The sequence below is a fragment of the Spermophilus citellus genome (genome assembly GCF_964194105.1).
Source record: "Spermophilus citellus genome assembly, chromosome: 10".
NCBI lineage: Eukaryota > Metazoa > Chordata > Mammalia > Rodentia > Sciuridae > Spermophilus > Spermophilus citellus.
This window is the reverse complement of record NC_138197.1, coordinates 45423042-45448127: the sequence shown is the minus strand read 5'-3', so window position 1 is coordinate 45448127 and position 25086 is coordinate 45423042. Positions and strand designations below refer to the sequence as shown.

At 39.0% G+C, this 25086-nt stretch overlaps 1 protein-coding gene across 3 annotated transcripts in view; it reads right to left on the bottom strand.

Moving 5' to 3' along the window:
* AEBP2 (AE binding protein 2) overlaps window positions 1-25086 on the bottom strand; it is a 214627-nt gene that overhangs the window by 84682 nt on the left and 104859 nt on the right. The gene's annotated exons all lie outside the window — the stretch shown is intronic.

Genomic DNA, 25086 nt, shown 5'->3' with positions numbered 1-25086 from the left:
CCAGTAACACTAATTCCTCCCCCTGTCACTCCCACCAAGGCATGATATTAGATTCTTTCCATTGCCAATATCTGAGTGGGCTCACATATTCTGTTTGACTTCCCAGCAATTTCATCACCCTTGTGACCAATAGCTGCAAGAAATTTCCTGTATTCTACCTACTGAGAGTTTCTGGGTTCCTATGTGGGCTCTGATACAGCTCTACAAAATTTGTTTAAGATCATATGGTAAAGTTGGCAAGTGTTTTTCCCAGTTTTTGCAAAGTGTTCCCATCCCTCCCAGGAGTATATCAGTCTGTTTATGTAGGCCAAGTTCACAAATTCTTTCCTAAATTGCTTGCACATATGTGTACATAAGCTATATTCTGCTATGATTTTTTAAAATTATCATCTTCAAATGCAACAACCACAAAAACATACTGCTGCCAGGATATCATGTTTACTGACTCAGGTTATGCCTGAAACAGTGGCCCCCTATAGTATAAGAGATGATTTCAATCCGGCTCTCTTGTGCCCTGGCTAGGGCTAAACTGGTCCACCAAAAATGATACCTTTTTCTGATTGGTCTTTGGAGGATGGCCACATTTTGTAATTTATCTGTCTAGAAAAGATTACTCTTCTAATTTGTACAAAGCTAACTTTACACTAGAGGTGGCTCCCCATTTTCCACTTTCCTAACCTGGATACATGTAGTACAACAGATCAGAAGTCATCATCTAATCAAGTAAACTTCCAATGAGTGGCACTACAGGTCTATGAATCTTACATTAAGAAAGTCCCTCAATCTTCATAAGCCCTTACCATCTTTTATGTTATATATTGTAATACATTATAATTTATGGGCTCATCTGACATTGCCATAGATAGTGAGCTCCCCAAGGAGAATAACTGTCTCTTTCAGCTTTGTATTGTAAAACTTAACAAAATAACTGCCACATATTATGTGCTCAATACATGTTCACTGAATGAAGACTGAAAGACACTTCATAGTTTACAAATCATCTTTTCATATATGATCATATTTAATGTTCACAACAACATTATGAAGTAATTCAGGTGATAAGATTTTGCAGATGAGGACACTGAGATTTGGAGAAGTCGGTCACATTCAATAGTGACACAAGAAGGACTTAGGCTTGGGCCTTCATATTTCTAGATCAATGTCCTTGTATTACTCAGTTTTTTGTGACCAAAATACCTGACAAGAACGACTTAGAGGAAAGAAATCTTATTGTAGCTCATGATTCCAGAGATTTAGTCCATGATGGGCTGATTCCATTGTTTTGGGCCCAAGATGAGTCATAAGATTATGACAGACAGGCATCGTAGAGGGAAACTGCTCAGGCAGGGAAGCAGAAAAAGAAGGAACCACAGAGAAGATGAACCCTTCAAGGCCATGCCCCCAGTGACCCACCTCCTCCAGCCATGCCCTATCTGCCTACATTTACCACCCAGTCCATTCAAACTAAAATGTACTGATTAGACTACAACTCTCACATTCCAATCATTTTACCTCTGATTTCCTACATTAACACAGGAGACTTGGCGGTGGAGAGGAGGGGAGGCACCTCATATTTGAAAAATAATGTTCCACCCCTGGTCTCCAAAAGCTCATGTCCCTCTCATAGTGCAAAATGCATTTAGTTCATCTCCAAAAGTCCCATACTCACAACATTGCCTGAGACTGCAGGCAAATTCTTGGTTGCAAGGCCCTATAAAAATAAAAAGCAACTTACATATATCTGATATACAATGGCACAGAGTAAACATTCCCATTCCAAAAGGGAGGAAAAGGGGCATAGAAAGAAGGGATGTGGCCAAAGCAAAATCAAAACCCAGCCAGGCAAACAGGTCCCATAACTCTACATACAGCATCTAGGATGCACAGTGGCAAGATGTTCTCTCCCGAGGTCTTGGGCAGCCCTGCCCCTTTGGTCTTGTCAGTTGCAGCACACGTAGGCTCTCCTAAGCCTGGGTCTCTTCACAGACAGCACTTTTTCTCAGCAGATAGCCCATGCTACTGTCATCTCATAATTCCTGGGGTCTCTATTCCAGTTCAGCTTCACTTTCACAGCTCCATGCATTGCCTTCTCAGGGACAACTTGCAGGCATTCCAACCCTGCTATACTTTGCCTGGCCTCCCATGTCTTCTTTTGAAATCTTAATGGAAGCCCCAATCAGCCCCTAACTCCAGCAACCCTCATTCCTGCAGAACCAGAACCACGTGGATGATGCCATCAGCTCAAACAGTAGCTGGCCTCCTGGAATCATGGCTGCAGTAGCCTCTGAGTGCCTGGGTACCTAAACATGATGAGACAACTTGGTAGGCCCCCTGGACAAGCAGGATACCCCCCTCCTCTGTGATCTCTTCTCAAAGAAATTTTCCCTTTGATACCCTGGAGCCTGTAATGGGTGTGGTCTTGCAAATCCCTGAGATGCCCTCAAGCCATCTTTCCTATTATCTCTGTGCAAAGTACATCTCTTTGGTGACTATAATCTCTTCAACAACCACACCCTCCTTGGTACCAGTTTCCTTGCACTTTTCTGGCCAACTGCAAGTTTTTAAAATCCTCCCTCTCTGCTTTCTACTCCTGATTCTCACAGTAAAGCTGGATAAAGGTTGCCAGCAAAATGCCACTAACTGAATGCTGTACTGCCTTGAAATTTCCTCCACCAGATTAATTAGTCCATCAATTTTAAATTCAGTTTCACACAAAGTCCAGCACAAGGGCAAAATGTAGATGGGGCCCTGCTTTGCACTACTCCATGATGAAAAAATAGTAGTTCCCATAATATCCCTTAACCTGTGTTACTCCATTTTTATAAAACAGTAGTTTTCCACAAACTATTCTATTTTAGTGCTGAGGTGGAATGACTCTATACCTTGTTTGTAGAAGTAAACAACCATCATCTGCCTACCACAACCATAAGGCACAAATTGATAAATAAGAAAAACTTAGAGGAAGGAAAGTTTATTTTGGCTCCAAGTTTCAGAGATTTAGTCCATGGTGGGGCAACTCCATTTCTCTGTGATCAAGGTAAGGCAGAACATCATGGCAGAAGAGCATGGTAGAGGGAAGCTACTCAGGACACAGCAGCTGGGAAGCAGAGGGGAGGGAGGAAAGGACCACAGGGAAGAGGAGCCCTTCCTGGACATGCCCCCAGTGGCCCACCTCCTCCAGCCATGTCCCACCTATCTACAGGTACCATTCGGTCCATTCAAACTAGGATGAACTGATTAGGGTACAGCTCTCACAATCCAATCATTTCAACTCTAGACATTCCTGCATTAAGACAGGAGCTTCTGGAGTGCACTGCATTATCCAAACCATAACAGTCCTATGGCAGCTACCCAAGGATTCCTCTTTATCCTTATATTAACTTTGTGTAACACTTTTAATTAATAGGGAAAAATCATCCCCTCTGTGTAAGCAAATTACAAAACATTTTCCCTCTGAGGAGACAAATTAGAAGAAGAACCTCCTTCCTCCTGGCTAAGTCAGCCTCACCAGGGCTCAGGCCACCTTAGCCAGGTGATTCTAGGCAAACCAATCATTGTATTACATACAGTGAAATTTGTTATAACCTATCTGTAAACTGAAATTCAGGGTTTTCTTTTGATTAGAAACTTTCTTTATGCTGAGCACAATGGTGTGTGCCTGTAATCCCAGCAGCTCAGGAGGCTAACGCAGGGGATGGCGAGTTCAAAACCAGCCTCAACATCTTAGCCAGGCCTTAAGCATCTCAGCCAGGACTTAAGCAACTTAGTTGATACTATGACTCAAAATAAAAAATAAAAAGGGCTGGGGGTGTGGCTCATTAGGTAAGCCACTTTGGTTTCAATCTCTGGTTACCTGACCCCCTCTCCCCCCAAAAAAACTTCCTTTATCAATTCTAGTATGTGTTTATAGTAAAATGTTTTCCTGGTTTTGTTTTTGATTTTTTAAATAATGTATCTAAACTCAAAGCATTTTTAAAATAACATTTATTTATTTATTTATTTGGTGCTGAGGATCAAACCCAGTGCCCACACATGCTAGGCAAGCGCTCTACCACAGAGCTACAACCCCAGCCCTAAACTCAAAGCATTTTGATGGCAATACTTTTAGCCATATCACAATGAAACAGCTATTTTATGTTAGCTATTTTCTGATTTTTCCTATCACCATCTTCAAATGCTTATAGAGCACTGTGCCAGACAATTTTTAATAGATTTACAGCCTCTTTCCCATAAATCTTTTGTCTTACTCGAAAAGGTAAATTTCCTAGCTCAGGAAATGAGGCTTTGCCTCTGTTCTTTGATTTGGTTTGATTTTTAATTAGTTCACCTATAACTATTCCTAATAGAGTGAGATGTAATGCCATTTGTCTTCTACCATCTGTCAATTTCCATGCTTTTCTTACTTTATTTTTAATTCTCTTATTTTCAAATAGAGGATATACCAGACCTAACTATGCAGAATGAAAACTTAACCCACAATCCATACTTCATGCCTCCAGCCACTTCTGCACTGTTTTTTGCCTCAGGATCATTTTGCAGATGTCAGAAACTGCCATCCCAGGCTCTTGAAAATGGCAACACTTCTCTTGTTAATGAATTCATTCATTCACACACACACACACACACACACACACACACACACACACACACACCAATTCTCCAAAATTTCCTGTAACTTTCTTTGGTCTTCTCCTGAACTTCAAAAGGGAATCATAACTTCATTTCCTGTTCTACATTTTCTCCTCTCCTTTACAATATCAACAAGGATCTTTTTCTTTACATCTTTTTTATGGGATAGTTACAGACACTTCTGGGATTTATTTTTAAAATAATTTCCTTTACACTGATGCAAAACCCTGTTGCTTGCCAACTCATTAGAAACAAAAGTTATGATTCTAAATTTTTCTTTCTTCTCTTTTCAATTTTTACCTCATGTTCTTTTTATTTCACCTTTTCAATTTTGAAGCATCAAGATCAATCTTTTTCTTCTACTTTTCCATACCATCCTTGAACCCTTGAACAAAATGAGAATGCAGTAATTTCAACATGTTCATGGGCATATTCAGTCCTCTTTTCTTTCTACATTCTGTCAATCACACTTGCTGAAGAAAGCTTTTCCTTCTCTATTTTACCCTCTGAGAATTGCACCTTTATCTAACACTATTATCCATAAGGATATAACCTCAACATTGATCTAATCAGATTTGTACAATTTTAAAAATCACTCTATAATCAACAGAAGGATAAAACAGTAGTTGGAACCCAAATGGGTGGTAATAGAAAACGCAGTGGTCGATAGAACACGCAATCAGGGCATGATTGAGGCAATAGCAAAGGCAATCTGTGAGAGAAGATGAGACCTTACACAGTAAAAATGACAAGACTCAGTGACTGGGATGTAGGGATTGAGGGAGAATAAGTTGTAAAGAATAACTCCTGTTTGAGCTTCAGTGCTGGACAATGCTGAAGATGAGAAGACAAGTCTTGGTAAAAAATGATCCATTCAGTTTTAGTAAATACCCTTCCTCTAGAAAACAACAATTCCTGTTTTCTTAATTCAATTTGAGGTTGACATGAAGTATTTAGGGAGTACAGCACCAACCAAAAAAAAAAAAAACTGACTTGCTAATTTTCTGTATTTTCCTTTGATCTTCCTATGGGGCAACAAAAAAGTAATGATTGACAAACAAAAAACAAGTCTGGAAAGTGTTGGTTTGGCTCAGTGGTAGAATATATGCTTAGCATGTATCAGGCCCTGGGTTCAATCCCCAGTACCACAGAAAGAAAGAGAAGGAAGGCAGGCATCTAGGCAGGCAAGTCCATAACTCACAAGAAAGATTTTGTCTAGAAATATAGATTTATGCCAGGTCTTCTGTGTTCTTTCTTTGCTATTCTCTCTCAACTCCAAATTCACATGCTGGGACAGGGACTCTGCAAACTATCCCAGCCTCCTTTGATAGCAGGTTCCTGTTAAATTCTGCACTACAGAGAAACTGGAAGGCAGAATAAGACAAGCAACTTCCTTCTTACCTTGTGTTTAGTGTTCTTTTCAATGGCACTTACCCCCAGCTACAATAGCTAGTTCTTGCCTGAGCAATGTTGGTCCTGTTATCAGTCTCATCTCTGGCCCTCAGTAATTCCAGCTACAATCCGGTCACAGCCATCCTCAGGAGCCTTAGCTCCAATACACAGGCATCCTACTCTGAGATTTTCATTTTTCATAACACTGGTCTCCGCCCTTTCATTCCCCTGCTGTGACTAGAGTTGATTAAGTTTCTTTAGTAATTTCCAAATTATCTCAGTGCCCTCTTTTTGTTCTCTCTACTCTCCAACACCCGTGCAAATAATCCCTATGTTAAATTCCCTCTGTTGAAATCTCTAGTTTGGCTTCTGTTTTACTGACTAGTGGCTGACATACTCCAGCTATATAAAAATGAATAATAATGTTCCCTGCTGTTAAGGAGAGCACACACTAATTAAGAGATGAAGATGGGCAAATAAATGTACTAGCTTCTCTTCAAGAGAGTGGGCTTGCATCTTTATTTCCTCTCCCATGGAAAACCATAATAAAAGGTAGTACAGGAATAAAAGGTATAAACACTAAACAACAGAGAGTGTGGGAGAGAAGGAAAACATTCGCAGAGAATTTTAACAAATTTCTGGGAGTTAGAAGGCAGAAGACTCACAGCTGATGATGTAGGGCAGAGTAGCCTACAGCATGGAATGGACATAGAGAGGGCTGTGGATAAGAATGAAGAGAGTCTGCCCAGCTGGACCCAGGAAGGCCTGGAACATCAGAAACAAGAGTTACATGGAGGGCAAGAGTGAGAAACCAGCCTCACTATGGTTAGAATGTGGCTCCCAAAGTTCATGCATTAGAAACTTCATCTCTGAGGTAGCAGTAGTGAGATATGGAACCTTTGAGAAGCGATTCGGTTGTGAGGGCTCTGCTGTCATCAATGGATCAATGCCGTTGTCACAGGATGAATGGTGCTCTCTGTCTCACACTGTCTTGCCATGTGATGCCGTCTGCCATATTATGATGGAGTGGAATGAAAACCACCACCAGAAGAACTAAAAGATTAAAAAATTTTAAAGAAGTTAATCCTAAAGGATAGGACTGAAGCTGGAAAACACCAGGGTGAGGAATATGATTTTCTTTTATCTCAAGCCTTCTAATATTTTCAAGTACAAGCATTAGTTTGACAACTTAAGATTACATTTAGAAAAAAACAAATGTAGCTGAGATACTAGCTATTTTCCTCCCTTCACAAGCCAACTCTGCTGGCCTCACCTTAGCCAGTACAATCACCCTTCAGTGTCCATAAAGAATCATGTCCCAGACCCACTGCAACAGAAAACCTGGGCCTCTCAAGTTTCCTATATAAAATGGCAGAGTATTTGCATACAACCTAAGCACATCCTCCCATATGCTTTAAATCACCTCTGGATTGCTTAGAATACACAATACAATGTAAATTGTTGTGACACTGTATTGTTTAGGATGACAAGGGAAAAAAAAGCTGTCTATGTTCTGTATAGATGTACTTTTTTTTCCTAAATATTTTACATCTGAGGTTGGTTAAATCCATGGATGTGGAGCCCACAGATTCAGAGGGCCAACTGTATTCAACCCAGCTTCTTTGCTGATTTCTATAAAAAAATAAAAATGATTACAATGAATACAATGATTTTTCAATTTTTTGTTCTTTATGGAGATTTGTGGGTCCATGGAAAATAATCACATTACACACAATTGCTACATTATTTTTTTCCTAAATATAATTTTTAAAAAATTTATCGAGATGTTACATGCATTTGAAATTTCTCTGTTTGTTGCAATAAGGGGAATTGAACGCAGGTCCTTGTGCAGGTTAGGTAAGAGCTCTACCACTGAGCTAAACCACCAGTCTCTGCATTTGATCTTTAAAAATCACAAACAGTGGAAGGCAACCTCTCTGTTTCACCTGTTTTCCACTGATTTAATTTTCTAGGGTCAACCTCTATTAATTTTTAATGAACTCTATATTTATTCTTCTGGTGGCTTATACTTTAAATCCTTCGTTGAAATGTCTCTCCTCCTTTCAAATCTCCTGTCTTCTTAATTTTACCCTCTGATCCCAGCCCATAAACTCCTATCTAATTTTCCTAACAGAAACTCAGGCATCGAGGCCAGATTGGCCCTGGTGGTCAGCTCCAGCTTCTGAACATGCTTATCAAAACCACGCCGCTTCACAGGTTTGGTTCTCCCCCAAGAAATTTTATACCTGCTGCTCACAAAAGAAAGCCTCCTTATTTTACACAAATAATTAACATAAAATATATTTCAAACTATATTTTATATTCATAAAATATAAAATCAACAATGGAAGTAGGTTTTATGCTCAAGTAAAAACAAAAATAAGGAATGCTTAACTCTAAGGAAATCACAAAACACTTTCCAGAAGGAAATAATATTTTGGTCAGTGGAGAAGCCTCTCAATATAGAAAAGTATGGGGGCTGGGATTGTGGCTCGCGGTAGATCGCTCGCCTAGCATGTGCAAGGAGGTGGGTTTAATCCTCAGCACCCCATAAAAATAAATAAATATAAAATATAGAAAGGCATGGTAAAATTACAGTGTCTTAGGGGAAATTGTATTTTTGGAATTTAAAGTTCAAGGGGGAAAATGTGATAAATAAGCCGTAAAAAGTTAGTCTAATCAGCTGGGCATGATGGTATATACCTGTAACCCTAGCAACTCAGGAGGCTAAGGCAGGAGGATTGCATGTTCAAGGCCAGCCTTAGAAATTTATTGAGACCCTGTCTCAAACAAAAAATAAAAAGGGCTAGCTAAGTGGTAGAGTTCCTCTGGGTTTAATCCCAAGTAATTAACACACACACACACACACACACACATACACAGTTAATCTGAGTTAGATGCTGCTTATATATGAGGCTAAGCAGCCCAAATTGAGTCCAATTCTAAGAGTTGAAATTTTAAATGCCTGTAAATACCAAACAGATCATTTAAATGAACAAAATGAGAACATGTCAATGAAAAAGAAAGATCGAATGTATAGGATACTATGGAAAACTGGGGAATCATGCCCTTCCAAGTGGAATCATTAAATTATTATAAAAAGAAATGGAAGCTAGTGTTTCCAGAACTTCTAGTTTTATTTAACAACAGCAGACCATCCAGGTTTTTCTGTCGAATTCTCCTATTTTTAAATCCTGGCAATAGTACATGTCTCTTTTTTTTTTTTCACATATGGGCCAAAATATATATGTGTGTATATACTTTACAGCTAGTTTCAGCCTAAGTTTCAGCCTTAGTTTCAGATCTAAGATTTAACCCCTTCTAGAAACAAGAGGGAGCCGCCATCATAACATTTTAAGACAGAAGAGCCCTGGTCAGACCTGCAGTTTTAAAGATCTCTCTGGTGACAGGATGTACAACAGATTGATTGGGAGAGGGAGAAATGGAACATAGAGAAGTTAGAAGGATCTTGTAATCCATCATTAGTAGCAGATGTGCTGAGAAGTTCCAGCGAACACATAACACTCTTATAATCAATCATTATTTTTTCAATGCAGAGGTGAAATAGTCTTATAAACATTTCTCATCAGAATTTGATCCAAAATGATCACTGTAAACATTCTTATCTGTGTAAATCTTGGGTGTTACAAATTTTCAGAGATACAATAAATTTCTCTCTTCATTACATTCCATAGCTCCCTTTCCTTTTCCTCAAAAATGCACTTGTCAATAGTTATAAAAGGAAAGATTATATAACCCGCTTTAGAAAGAAAACTTGTTAAACCTCTGCCCTCCGTTTCCACATTATATCAATTGTACAAGTAATCAGATATTTTCTGCAAATGGCTTCCATGTGCCCACACCTCTGAATGTAAAATAAACAGTGTAGGCTATGAAAACATTGCTTTAAACAGAGCATTCCAACTGGGAAAACTGTGTAAACATGGACCTCCTGTTTACAGTAATTTAAAAGTATCTTTAACCTATCAAATTAATTGTTAAAACAAAGAAAATATAGGCAGGCAAAGAGAATAGTGGGCTGGGACTGTTGCTCAATGGTAGGTGCTTGCCTAGCAAAAGTGAAACCCTGGGTTTGATTTGATGCACTACAAAACTAAAAACAAATAAAAGAAACAGAGGAGAAAGAGAGTGGGTATCAATCTTTTTTTCCACAACACCTTGTGTGTGTGTGTGTGTGTGTGTGTGTGTGTGTATGTGTGTGTGTGACTTAACTAAGGGTTATTCTGAGAAATGCATCATTAGGCAACTTCATCATTGTAAGAACATCATAGAATGTACTGATGCAAATCTAGATGGTATAGGTCAATTAACATCACCTCTTGATGCAATCAATATACCCAGTAAATACAAGATGGATGAGGCTGCTACCAGCAAAACCAGCAAGCCACATGGTTTCATAGCAAACTTTTTTTAATAAGTAGAAAGAGTGCATACACTCTAACATAATGATTAAAAAGGTAAATAAAAACCAGCAATAGTTGTTTATTATTAAGTATTATATGCTGTACATAATTATGACACATACATAATTGTAGGTGGCATTCTTTCATAAGACTGGCAGTGTGTAGGTTTGTTTGCAGCAGCACATCCACAACACATCAGCCATGCATCACACTAGGACATCAGATGGCTACCAAGTTACTAGTTGAGGGGAGTTTTTCAGCTCCATTATCATCTTATGGGACTGCACTGTCCATTCCATCCTTCACTCACTGAAATGATGATAATATCATTACTATGCAGAGCATGACTGTGTGTGTGTAAACATGTATATTACATACATACTATATGCATAACATACATATATTATGTTCCCAGAACAAAATTATTGCATGTAGGCAATATATATAGAGAAAAAATGTAGCCACTTTTAGCATATGCTTAAGATTTTTCTGAACCAAATCTGTGCAAGACATATCAAACACTATCTTAGTTTCATGTTCTAACCAATTAAACCAGGAAAGAATTTCCCTGGTTGCACAGACGAACTGTCAGGTGCTAGTCACAAACACAGAGGATATGCCCAAGCATCAATCCAGTCTCACTTGTGCCTAGAATGACAAGGAAAGGAGATATTACATCAGTGTCACATTTTGTGCCAGGTAGATTTTGAAGACTTTCCAGGCTCCAGCAATATTATCAGACATTTGAAGCCCCTACCAGCACAGGAAGAAGCCAAGTCTCACATGCAGCCTCCTGGATAAATCTGGTCCACTTTCCCACCAAGTCCTGAGCTTTGGGCTCTGTTCCCATAGTTTATAAGCTCCTTTTCTTTCCATAAAGATAAGTTTGGATATCACCCTAGCACTAGAGACCCTACTCTCATTGCTATAAAATTTCCTTTCTCCATGGAGATAAAAAATCACTCCTGCCTACCATGTGTTTTGGGTAGTCTTCTGCTGTGGTGCCTCAGCTTAACCCATCTTGTTCCATCATCCCAGATGTGGAACACCTACAAAAACTTAAATTGTGCAACAATTGGTAACTTCGAAGTAATTACTATGTTTTTAGAGGTCTATTCTGATAGTAATAGATGAATGATTAAAGTGTTTAAAAAAATATATATATATATTCCCATACATATGAAAACATATATAAAGGTTCTGTAAGCTCTAGATTATTGTTTCCAATTTATTTTAATGCCTCTTTGTCAATTTTGTTGAAATATTCATAGAAATGAAAAATCGGGACTTAATGGGTTAAAGGAGTACAGTTCCTATCTTTGAGATCAGATTAGAGAGTAAGTGAAATTCCTGTGAATCCTTCTGGAATTTTGACAAATGGAGATGTGTTCCAGATATCCTGAGTTGAAATCTGGAATACATTTTCTCATAGAAACAATCACTAAATTCCCAGGCAACTTCTTAAAATCCTACTTAACCCATAACATTCTCAGAATATTCCCAAAATGTCTATGTAACCCATGTACTCTGTTCTCATTTTTCCAAGCTTATTTTTTTACCTGAACAAAATGGATATTATTCTGCTTTTCCATGTCCTCCAATTCTCTCTACTCAAATTAACAAAGTCCCATATGTGCTATCTACCAGATGTGAGAACCACATAGGCTCAACACAGTCTCTCAGTCCCACATTGCCTGTCCCACCACAGGCAGATGATAGCATGGGTATGTTCCACAGCTTCTTTTCCTTTTATGCTCATGATCTGCACCATTATAAATGGTGATCCACCAGAAACAGGCCCATTTATATATGGAAATTTTACATGTGATGTCATTTGATTAATGGGAAAAGAAGAGATTGCTTACTAGATGGGGTTAAGAATATTGCTCATTACATGGGGAAAAACAAATCATTCTTCTGGATTTTAAGATTCCTCTCCTGTTTACAGGGAAGGAAAAACATAAAGAGAAGTACATGGAACACTTGATATGCACAGACTGGAACATTTTGCTAGAGTTTATCAAAGTCTCAGTGTGTGGGCAGGTGACCCCTGCAGCATGTGCTGCTCCCCCAAGAGTAACAAATGACCTACAAGCATCAGCTTGGCTCCCACTGGCTGTCTCAAGACCATCTCTGGTGACATTCATCAGGTAACCTAATGCTGATCTACTCCTCTCCACCTGGTTCCCCAGATGAGAATGTACCTCCTCCTAAGTCTGATCTCTACTAATACCTCTGCTCCGCTAGCCCAGATGCCCTAGTCTAGTCTAGTTTCCCTAAGGCAACAGGTAAAACAATTGTATTCTTCCTCAAAGTACTAGTTATATAGCACTTAGATTCCAGCAGACCCTTTCTTTTGATTCGCAAACCCTATTCAAAGGAAATTAAATGAAAAGACTCTATATTTTGGTTATTTTTAGCTCTATTTTTCTCAAAGCAATGAAGATGACTGAGAAATGTCACTTACAATGATGTGGGAAACAAAGCACAAGGATTATTTTCCTGGATATTTTCTGGCTATACATCAATCATCCAGCACTCTCCTTATATGACCATAGAGGAAAGAGAGCTCATGCCGTTCTTATTAGAAAAACACTACAGAAAAAACATCTGGTTGGTTCAACAAATTCCTCCATCCCTGTCCAAGAACTCTGATTAGGAGAGTGGGGTACTGTGAGAGGCCCATCCTCTGGTTAAAAAAAAGAAAAATTAGCCTGTACAAATCCTCATTACCACTCCTCAAAGGCAGCACAACACAGTCCCAGGAGAGACCCTGTTGGCCAGCAATCTCTTGTTCAGAGGAAAGTGAAAATAGAATGAGTGTCCAGCTTTCCTGGCCTCTTGAGATACCACTCAAGAGACCCACCTTTGCCTTACCCCACCCAGATTGCTGAGCAGATGATCAGAGCTGAATAGACTGGGGGCAGCTAGAAGCAGAGAGAAGGGACCATAGCAACTACCACAGGGATCTCAAAAACTGGCCATAAGGGTTGGGGGTACAGCTTAGTGACAGAGCATTTTCAGAGCACGCACAAGGCCCAGAGCTCTATCTCCAACTCAAAATCTCTCCATAAACTCTACTGAGTGGCTCATGGACCTTAACAAGAAGCCCACTCATGAACCCTATAGGATGCTTTAACTGCAACCCCCACCCAGCAGCTGGGTGATGCATGCCACAGCAGCCCACACATGCCCAAGATGGTGCATGCTAACCTCCACAGATGGTGAGCAAGCGCCTCCACCAAAGATACATCAAATCCCCAGAGGCAGCACATGGATATTAGCAGCTGGCTCTACTTAGAAAGGTCAGGGAAGGGACACAGCTTTAAACATTTCCGGGCACTACCATGGGGAAAAATAAATGGAGGCTCTCAGTATCCAGTCTGACTTCACAGAATTAACAGGAGGCATCCTATGACTCCTCCACCAGAGGGGAAAAAGAAGAGAGGTGTGGGCACTCAGATAACAGGTTCTGGGGGACTCCCCAAATCTCTAGCAGGTCTGCCTGGTGAAGGTCTTTCCCTTACAAAGCCAGTCAATAAGGACTGAAAGAGGGGAATGCTTCTGCAGATATGAAACAGCAATAATCCCCATGGGACAACTGGGAGATGGGCTGGGGTGGTGGTCACACAAGTGTGGAAGAAAGAAAAAGAAGGGAGTTATCAACTGCCTCAAATGCTATTTGAGTCACCTAAAGGTGACTCAGGGATTGGCTCCATGGATATCATTGGTGACCTTGATAAAGACACAGTGAGGGGCTAGGGATGTGGCTCAAGCGGTAGCACGCTCACCTGGCATGAGTGCGGCCCGGGTTCGATCCTCAGCACCACATACCAACAAAGATGTTGTGTCCGCCGAAAACTAAAAAAAATAAATATTAAAAAATTCTCTAAAAAAAAAAAAAAAAGACACAGTGAGGTGGCATGGACAGACATTGCCTGGAGCCATAGTGAAGGAGAGCAGAAGCTGAGGGAGTGTGGATAATGGCTGCAGGCAACTCTTTAAAGAATGTTATCTAAAAGATGTTGTAAGCAATAAGGTAAAAAAGAGAAGCTCCTGTATCAATTAATGGGATATACTCCAGCAGCTTAAGTGTCAGAAAAGAGAAGAAAATTCTGGTGCAGGAGAATCCATGAGAAGATGAGAAAGACTAGAATCCAGAATCCAGGTGGAGGAACTGGCAGAGGTGGAAGCTGGAATGTTTAAAAGTGAGGACAGGCAGAGAGAGTGGGTACAGATGAAGGAGGGGTTGGTAGATTGGAAGGTAAGAAATAAAGGACTTCTTGTAGGGTTTTTCCAAGAATGTTTCTTACTTGAAATTTCAGCTAGTTCCCCTGGATATATATCATGATACATTCCCTCACTGAGCAACTACTCCCTCTCCGGTACTGGGAATCTAACCCAGGGTACTTTGCCACTGAGCTACATCTCCAGCTCTTTATATTTTTTGAGACAGGACCTCACTAAATTGCTTAGGGCTTTGCTAAATTATTGGGGCTGGCCTCAAAAGTGCAATCCTCCTGACTCAGTCTCTCAAATTGCTGGGATTACACACCCGTGCCACTGCACTTCACACATTCCCTCATTTCTAAGGATGAAGCAACAGTACCCATTTCAACTTGATTTTGACAGAGTTAGGCCTTCAAAATAGCTCAAGTTTAGCCAGATGTGATAACACATTCCTGTAATCCCAGCTACTGAGGAAGCTGAAGCAAGAAAATTGCAAGTTTAAGGCCAGCCTGAGCAACTTAGCTAGATCCTGTCTCAAAATAAAAAATAAAAATTTCTGGGGATGTAACTCAGTGGTAGAGTGCTCTTGGGTTCAATTCCCAGTAACACACATGCACACACACCAGCTCCAGTTGATATAGAAGTTTTCCCTATGAAGTCTCTCACTGACACCCCACCCCTACAAATTCTTCTCCTTTTACAAAGTCCTCAAACTTTCCTATTAACCAGAGGTTGAGGCTCACCTATTTGGTAAACTTTTTACGTGAATCACTATCCAGAGTAGCTTTTCTTTGGCATCTACTTTATAAAAGGGTTGGATGGATGTTTCTTAAAATTTCTCCAGGTGCCAAGAGTCATTGTCCCATCCCTCAGTGTTATATTGAATGTTAGCAGGTCAAGTTCATCTCTCCTACACAAAGATCCCGTTTTTCTCATCCTAAGTAAGTTTTCTATAATTTCTCTCCTCTTTCCTTTCTTGAGAAATTCAACTGGGCGTAATGGTACACATTTATAATCCCAGCATCTCTGGAACCTGAGGCAGGAGATTATAAATTCAAGGCCAGCCTGGCAAGACTTTTTCTCAAAATAAAAAATAGAAAAGGCTGGGGATATAGCTCAGTGGTGGAGTGTCATTGGGTTCAATCCCTAGTACTTAAAAAAAAAAAAAAAAAGAGACAGACAGACAGACACAGACAGACAACCACTAACTGGCATGTTTTCCAAAAGAAAACCTCCTTACTATGGCCAGTCTACAAGGGGATGGTGAATGACCCTGTGCTGCTGGGTTAATTCTTGAAAAATCAAAGAATATAGTAGTTATTATTACTAAGAAACTAGAAAGTTAAAGAAAAAAAATTTAAAGAACTTCAGACATCTTCTGTCTTAACTGCTTTCAAATGAATTTTAAAGAAGAAATGATTGGCTTTCAGGTGCTCTATTTTTTTGTTTACTTTGCTTATTTAATTGTATACATCATGGTGACAATTTAAAGTATTAATTGACATGCTCTTTCCCACCTGCCCTATAGAAGTGCTTCAACTCAGCAGAGAATACTTGGCTATAATACAAAGGGAAAAATATCCCGCATTCATCTCAAAGGTCAGAAAGAAATTGCTCCCTCCACGCTGTCCAGGTGAGACAGTGAAATATTGCAATAGGTAGATACAATCTGGAGGAACAATTTTTTTTCCTGCTTCCTCATCCATCACTCCAAAGGGGTCAAAGAAATCTCTCAGCAGGAAAAAGCAAAAGAACAACTTAGAAGAAGGAAACCGCTTAGTGACCACAAGGTGGCCATTCGCCATGGACGGGAGACTATACCAAAAACCTTTAATTGTAAAATTCCAAAGAGAACATGTGTTCTGTTTCAAATCAGAAGTATGTTGAAAGCCACAGCCATGTAGAAGCACTGGGGGTCATAAGGCAGCAAGAGAATTGAAGAAGCAACAGGCTATATCTCTACAAAAGAGGAGTTAGAAACAGTGCCTTTTGGTGGGCCTGTAGTTCCTGAGTGGGTGGAGAAGATCCAGAAATTTCCATGGGTATCTTATGGGTATTCATGAGTGTCCACCTGCCCGGAAGCCATGTGCAGGGCATAGACCTTTTGATGTAAGTTAAAGAGGCCTCAGCTCAATTTGAGAGATATCCCTTCTGCCAAGTGATGTGTGGTGTGAACCAAAGAAATACAGACTTCCATTCACTGCCTAGTGAAACAAACCAAGGCAAGACCAGTGAAGCAGTTCCTCCTCACTCTGACAAAGGACAATCATATCAGCCTCAGGGATTTACAACTTAGGGTCTGGAGAGAGAAAAGGGAAAAGATCTCGAAAGGAAGCCATGTCTGTACACACATTAAACTGAAATTTACACAGCAATTGTAATTGAACTGGGGATTAGATGAAGCTAATTATTAGAGGGTGTTGTGGTTTGGATATGAGGTATCCCCCAAAAGCTCACGTGTGAGATAATGCAAGAAGGTTCAAAGGAGAAATGTTTGGGTTTTAAGAATTTTAACCCAATCAGTGAGTTAATCCTCTGAGAGGGATTAACTGAGTGGTAACTGAAGGCTGGTAGTGTGTGGCTGAAGGAGGTGGGATATTGGGAGCGTGGCTTTGGGGTATATATTTTATATCTGGCAAGTGGAGTTTCTCTCTCTTTCTCTCTGCTTTCTAATTATCATGTGAGTTGCTACCCTCCATCACCCTCTTCTGCCATGATGTTCTGCTTCACCTTAAGCCCTGAGGAATGGAGCCAGTCTTCTATGGACTAAGACCTCTGAAATGATGGGCCCCTAAATAAACCTTTCCTCCTCTACAGTTGTTCTGTTTGAGTCTATTAGTCACATTGGAGAAATACCTGACTAAAACAGAGGGGTTGACAGCTCAGGGTGGTGAGAAATTAGCCTATTTTATATTTACAATGTCACTAAAAACACCAATTTTGAACCCATTGGATACTACCAACATGTTAACTTCCATTCAGGTTTCTTCATGTTGGTGCTTGAAATATAGCTATTTTAGCCATTCTGGCATAGATAGGTGGCATACTGATTGATAGGTAGTAATTCTGCACCTTTTTGCAGGGGAGGAATTCAGACATGCACAGAGCCTCACCAATAAAATTATCTAGGGGAGTAGACTTACCTCAGCACACACTCATCAAATTCACTAAAAGCCAGATGAGGCTCAAGTGATTCTGCTTAGTGCTTCCACTTGTCACAAAGCCACAAAAGGCTATACAGCAATAAGCAAACAAGTAACATGTCAAAATATTTATTCAAGCATAAGGCTTATAGTAAGCTTTGGATACTTTTTGCTTATATTACTTTCATTATGAGATGAAATGATTGATTATCTTTGATAGCAGAAATGAATCACTGGTTTAAAAAAGTAAATATAATGTAAAAATATGATAATAAGTAAAACAAGATGGTGCCTGATGATGAAAAGGTTGATTTGCCATGAAATGATATCCAATTAATGGTTAACTCCTACACTCTAACAAAAGAATGTGAAATGAAAGCAAGTACCTCTAAGTTTCACACAAAATCTTCTGAAGGCAAGAAAGTACAGTGAGAATTATCCCTCAACCAGTTCCATTTTCTTTTTCCTTTTTTTTTTTTTTATGAGAGAGATAATTTTTTTTAATATTTATTTTTTAGTTTTCGGCAGATACAACATCTTTGTTTGTATGTGGTGCTGAGGATCGAACTCGGGCCGCAGGCATACCAGGCGAGCGCGCTACCACTTGAGCCATATCCCCAGCCCCTCAACCACTTCCATTTTCAACTTGTATTTCAGGCAGTGAAATCTTCAAAACAGTTCTACCGTTTGGCCAAATCACATGATTTTGAAGTAAAACACAGTGAGCCCAAACATAAGGAACACAGATGCTCCTGCCTAATTAAACTACTTTGTATCAACAAAAAATTTTATGCAAAAAGAATTTAAATCTGAAAATTAGAGCTTTTTAATAGAGCCATGAAATGTTAACAGTGAGTAAAATATAAAGACAAAATTTTAAAAAGGCTTTTTAGAATCTGGGCTATGCCAGGTGTCGTGACACACACCTGAAATCCCAGTAACTTGGGAGGCTGAGGCAGGAGGATAACAGTTGGAGGGCAGCATCAGCAACTTAGCAAAACCTTGTCTCAAAAAATAAAAAGAGCTGCAGTTGTAGTTCAATGATATATAGCCCCCCGGGGTTCAATCCCCAAAACCATTTAAAAAGAAAAAAAAATGGTCTGGCCAATATGGACTATGTTAAACAAGAAGTCATTTACAAAAACATAATTATTCTCATTTCCTGACAAAGGGCAGGCACCATTGGAATTTACAGTGGGACAAACACAAATCTCTTGGCATCCTCAGCTCTGGAAATCTAAGTGCCAGTTGCACCTAAGGGTGCAATGGGTGCAACCAAAAATGCCCCATGTTTCTAAACATCCTTGAGGAACCAGTGGTTAGTATCACTGATCTAATCTAAAAATACACATTCAAAATGTATGTCTGGTGAATTACAGTAAAGTTTAGATTTTATAATTCAGCAGGATGAAAAATGTAGATTTGCTGACCTCTGCATTTTGTCTATTTACACAAATGAACACAAAGATTTATTATGTAAAACACAATAGAGAAAAAAAATCAAGTTTCTAGACTTTATTTTTTTAACTAGGGATTTTTCTTTTTCTTTTACTTTTCTTTTTTTCTTTCTTTCTTTTTTTTTTTTTTTTTTGGAAACAGGGTCTAAGTTGCTTAGGACCTCTCTAAGTTGATAAAGCTGGCCTCGAATTTGCAGTCTCCTGCCTCAGCCTCCAGCAACACTGGGATCAAAGGCATATACCACAGCACCCAGCTCTACAGTTCTTATCATGGGGAAACAAATGTGAAGACTTCACCCCAAATAACAAGACAGAGAACTCCCTTCTTCCAAATCACGTTAAGCTGAAATTTCTATTAATCCTAGTTGGAGAAGGTAGGTTGAGACCAAAACCAAATTAAAATCATTTATAAAAATAAATAAAACTTGCTTTACTACTGAGCATCATAAAACAAATGCATACCTATTCATCTTTTTCTAATTAAAACATATGGGAATCAAATGAAAACTGCCTTGCAAATGATGTTTTGCAAAGTACTTTGGTTTGGAAGTATTGTTTTCAATGATTGATTATTCCACGTCTCAAAAGAAAATATTTTTTAAAAAGGGCTGGAGATGTAGCTCAATGGTAAAGTGCCCCTGGGTTCAATTCCTGGTACCACCAAAAAAAAAAAAAAAAGAAGAAAAAGAAAAGAAAGAAAGAAAAGGCTAATGTTCTGTCCAGTGGCTTCAATATGGTAAAATAATCTTAGAATTAAGAAAAAAAAATATTTCTCACCTTGCCTTGGGATTTACTTGGATAGAAAGCAGAAAGTCTTTGATCAATACCTATTTAATAATACCAATTGACTACAGGACTACAGGAGTCCTAAAAAGTGCTTGGAAGGTAATTGCTGACTCAATTAGATTGAGGGAAGTAATAACCCACAAATCTGTAGTTGACTCCAAATGTCTCTGCAGCTATATTAGCTGATACTCAATGTAGAATCACCTTTCCTTATATTTCTCCAAGTTGGAAGCAGAGGAGTAGAGATATTTACATCATCTTGAAGGCAATGGCATATAGGTTAAAAGTCCATCCTCTGGTTACTGCCTCCTCTTTCCAGTGCTGCTTGTATTTATGAGCTCAAGACTCTCTTATCTTTGCCTTTCCTAAGACATTTTAAGTCAACTTCCACTAGTCACAGTCCTCCTGGGCTTAAGGCAAAGTTGCTTTTAAAAATAATAATAGGGCTAGGGATATGGTGGAGTGCACACCTAGCATGTACGAGGCACTGGGTTCAATCCTCAGCATCACATAAATGTAAAATAAAGATATTGTGTCCACCTAAAATAAATAAATATTTAAAATAATAATAATCCACCTAAAATTTAAGAATAAATATTTAAAATACTACTAATAATAAACAATTTTATTCTTAGTTTTTAGGACTTACAGAAAATTTGAGCGAAAAAGTATAGAGTTCCCATAAACCCCTTCTCCAGTCCTCTGTTTGTCCTAATTAAACATCTTGCATTAAGTGTGGGACACAAGTACATAGTTTACATTAGGGTTCACTCTTTGCTGTATATAAAGTTTAGTACCTATTTACACACCAGTTCCTGTAGATTTCTCTGCATTTCTTCTGAAGCTGAGTATTGAGATTAGATCTCATGGCTGACTCTCTGTTTAACCTCACCTGACCTTCATCTTTCCCAGGTGAATTTTTTTTATTTGATTTGTTTTATTCCCATGAGTTTGGCAATCAGCACGAGGGCCTCCAGGCAGCTCCCCTCTTTTCTTATCTGTCCATTGTGTGATATGTGAGAAACTACATGGGCCAAGTTAATCAATGGCAAGAGTAGCCTGATCTTCAGGTTTTTGTTAGTTTTGTGGCGCTGGGGATTGAACCTAGAGCCCTATGTGTGTTAGGCAAGTGCTCTCCCTCTGAGCCACATACCCAGCCCCTGATATTTGTTTTTGAGACATGCATAACTAAAAAGCATCTCATGGCTGGGCCATTAGGATCAGATGTGCATCACTTAGCTATAAACATCCACCTATGAGAAAGTACCTACCAGTCTGCAATCACCCATCTCCTATATAAACCAGCCCTAAATCAGCCTCCTGGTAAGATAAACTTTGAATGAGAATCCTCCATCTTCCCCTTCAGCTGACTTTTCGAACAAAGTCACTGTCCTTGCTTTAATACCTTGTCTTGACCTACTTGCCCTATTGTGAAACAGCTGAACTTCTGTCTGGTAACAATCTGGTAAGCCAGGAGGACTGGTGTCCACAGAAGCTGACCACACCAACAGGAACCTTAAGATTGTCCTTAGCAGGGCTGGGGATGTGGCTCCAACGGTAGCGCGCTTTCGATCCTCAGCACCAAAAGATTGTCCTTAGCAGCTGCTGGGATCCTTTTGTTCTAGGAACTCTCCTTTGTCTTCCTCCATCATAGCATAAGTTACCTAAGCACCCTCCATTTAAGTAAGGAATCGACATTTGGGTGAGCCATGGTCTCCTGCACAGATAAGTTTGGAACTCCCTTTCTCCCTGGATTGAGGCTTCTGCTCTTTGAAATTTGGTAGGCTCAGATAGAGAAACAATTGTTGAACTCCACTGTTTTGTGTCACCCTTGAATGTACGCGTTTGCATGCTTGTGTGCATAATGCAGAGAGAAGTATAAATGTTTTTCCAAACTAAAGGCCACTTAAGCACATTCTTTTATGGGGAGTGGGGGATATCGGGGACTGAACCCTGAAGCAATTTGCTACTGAGCTACAACCCCATTCCTTTTTATTTTTTGAGATAGGATCTTGCTAAGTTGCTGAGGCTGGCTTCAAACAATCCTCCTGCTCCAGTCTCCTGAGTCACTAGGATTATAGGCATGCACCACTATGCCCAGCCACTTAGGCACATTCTGAGAAAATGGTCTGAATTTATTACTTTACTATATCTAAGAGATGAGTTTCTATTGCAATACTGTCTGGCTACAATATGTATTAGAATTTCAGAGGGAAAATAGGTTAAGGAAACAGCTTTGGACAGAACTCAATTCAAACTCACCAAAGTAAACTTTCCCCAGGATTCCTGGGCAGTCTGAATTTTTAAACAGACTTTTCTAATATTACTATACTCCTGGTGACATTTTATGGCCTTTTCTTGGTTATATGCACTTAGTTTAATATTTTTATTTGATCAACATGCCTAATTTAAGGCTTTTTGCTCTGAATCTGTTTTTCCTTCTGCTTTTTATCTATACTCATTTTAGACAGAAAAGGGAGGAAATATGTAAAACAATCTTTTCAAAAATCAAGTTGCTAAGTTTGGTGTGGGGGCACACACCTGTAATCCAAGTTGCTTGGGAGGCTGAGGCAGGAGGATCCCAAATTCAAAGCCAGCATTAGCAATTTAGCAAGGCTATAAGCAACTTAGTGAGACCTTGTCTCAAAATAAATAAGGGCTGGAGATATGGCTCATTGGTTAAATTCAATCCCTGGTTGTAGGGGGTGGGGATCAAGCTGCTATGTGAACTGCTTTATCTTAAAATTTTGGGTCCATAGCCCTAAATATAATTTGAATTCAACTGTGTTTTTATAAACTACTATGTCTATATAACAAAATTTTGTAAGGAATTCTATTAAGGGTGGCTTACAGATCTATGAGTGCACAACTGAGTTAATTAAAATGAAAATGTCTTCAGAATTATCAGTATACATTTTTGCCTGGGTTTCTAGCCAGTCCAGATTATATTTTTCTTTGTTATATATTTAAGACCTAAGAACAAATATATAAATGAAAGTACAATACAATTTCCATTACATTCCGTTTCAAGTACAGCAACTTTTATGAGTTTTCTAAAACAAAAAAATAGTGATAATTATGCATATTTGCTGTGTCAGTTTTTAAAGTTTAGAATAACTTAAAAATAAATAGCTAGATGCAGTGGCACACATGTGTAACTGCAGCAGCTCAGGAGGCTGAGGTAGAAGGATCACAAGTTTAAGGCCAGCCTCAGAAACTTAGTGAGACCCAGTCTCAAAATTTTAAAAAAGAGCTGGAGATGGCAGCTCAGTGGTAAAGCACCCCCCTGGGAGGGAGGGAGGGAGTAAAGCACCCCCCTGGGAGGGAGGAAGGGAGGGAGGGAGGGAGGGAGGGAGGAAGGGAAGGAAGGAAGGAAGGAAGGAAGGAAGGAAGGAAGGAAGGAAGGAAGGAAGGAAGGCAGGCAGGCTGAGTCATTTCTAAGTAAGTTGAAATACTGAAATAACAATTGCTAAATATAAATTCAAATACTTTTAGAAAGACAATGTATGTATTTGGGTCTACTAAATGTGTTAAATGTGTTTTCATGAATTGTTAGTCTATTAATTTATTTATTTTTAGTTGTAGATAGACATAATACCTTTATTTATTTATTTTTAAGTGGTGCTGAGGATTGAACTCGATGCCTCACATGTGCTAGGTGAGCGCTCTACCACTGAGCTACCACCCCAACCCATTAGTCTATTTAAAAAAAAATAAAAGTTTGCATGTGTCTTTTCAGCTGATTGAATTCAGGGGCTTGCACATGGTATTCAAGTGTTCTACCACTAAGCCACATTGCCAGCCCTGACATGAATGATTCTATATGCAAAGAATAAAAATATTAAGCTTTGTTTTGATGAGAAAATATAAGCACAAAATATATTATACTGAGAAACTGTCTAAACTCAGAAATTTGTTAAGTATTACTTCAAAATGTTTTTTTTCCTCAAAATGTAAATTTAAGGAAGAAAACAAGGCAGAAATAAACCAGTAAACAGGAGAAAGCAAAAGAGTTTTATGAGGATATATTTGTGGCAAAGAATATTCAAAAGAATGCTGAAACAATGGTCTGGTTTCATCCTCCCACACCAGACAAAGAACATGGTCAGGGAGCCTCCTCCAGATAGCTCGATTATGAGGACAAAGGGGCCTAGTCTGGATTCAAACTACTCATCTTGTTTTTTTTTTTTTTTTTTTTGGTGAGGCTGGAGATGGAACCCATAAACTTACTACATGCAAGGAAAGGGTTGTACCACTGAGCTACATCCCCAACCCCCAACAACGGAATAAACATTTTAATTGACCCCACTGCCACCTGAAATCTGATAAGGCCCCATGTATGGACCCCTGGAATAAATATGAAATGCTCAGCCCACACAAATGCCTCTGAAGGAAAAAATTGTAAAACCTAATTCAAAACAATATCTGCTAAAACAGGAAGTGCACACAACCTATTTTAATAAGGTTGATTTCTGTCTTCCTGTGAAAAATCAAAACTTAATTAGTCTATACACAGAGAAGAAGAAAATTAAAATATATGAAAGTTTACATATATTTGCTATTTTTTCCCTTGAAGATTTGGTATAATTTGATAATGACCCACAAGTTCTTTATGAAACTGACTTTACTTGTATCTATTAAGAAATTGAATTCACATTATCCAGATTATCTATTTCCTATTAAGTGAACACTGGTAATTTGTGAATTTTAAGGAAACTGACCATCTTACGTAAGTTGAATTCTCTGGCAAAGAGCTATTTACAGTATTTCCTATCATTTTAATATCTATAGGCTCAGTAGTGACATCACCTGCCTCATTTTTTATATGAGTAATTTGTGACTTCTTTTTGTTATTTTTTTCCTAAACAGTTAACCTAAAGGATTATCAGGTTTATTGATATCTGAGGAAATAGCTTTTTGCTCCATTAATTTTCCTGCTTTCTGTTTCCTTGATTTCTCTAATCATTTCCTTTATTATTACAGCTTGAATTTTCCATTCTTTTTGTTGTTGTTGTGGTGGTGGTG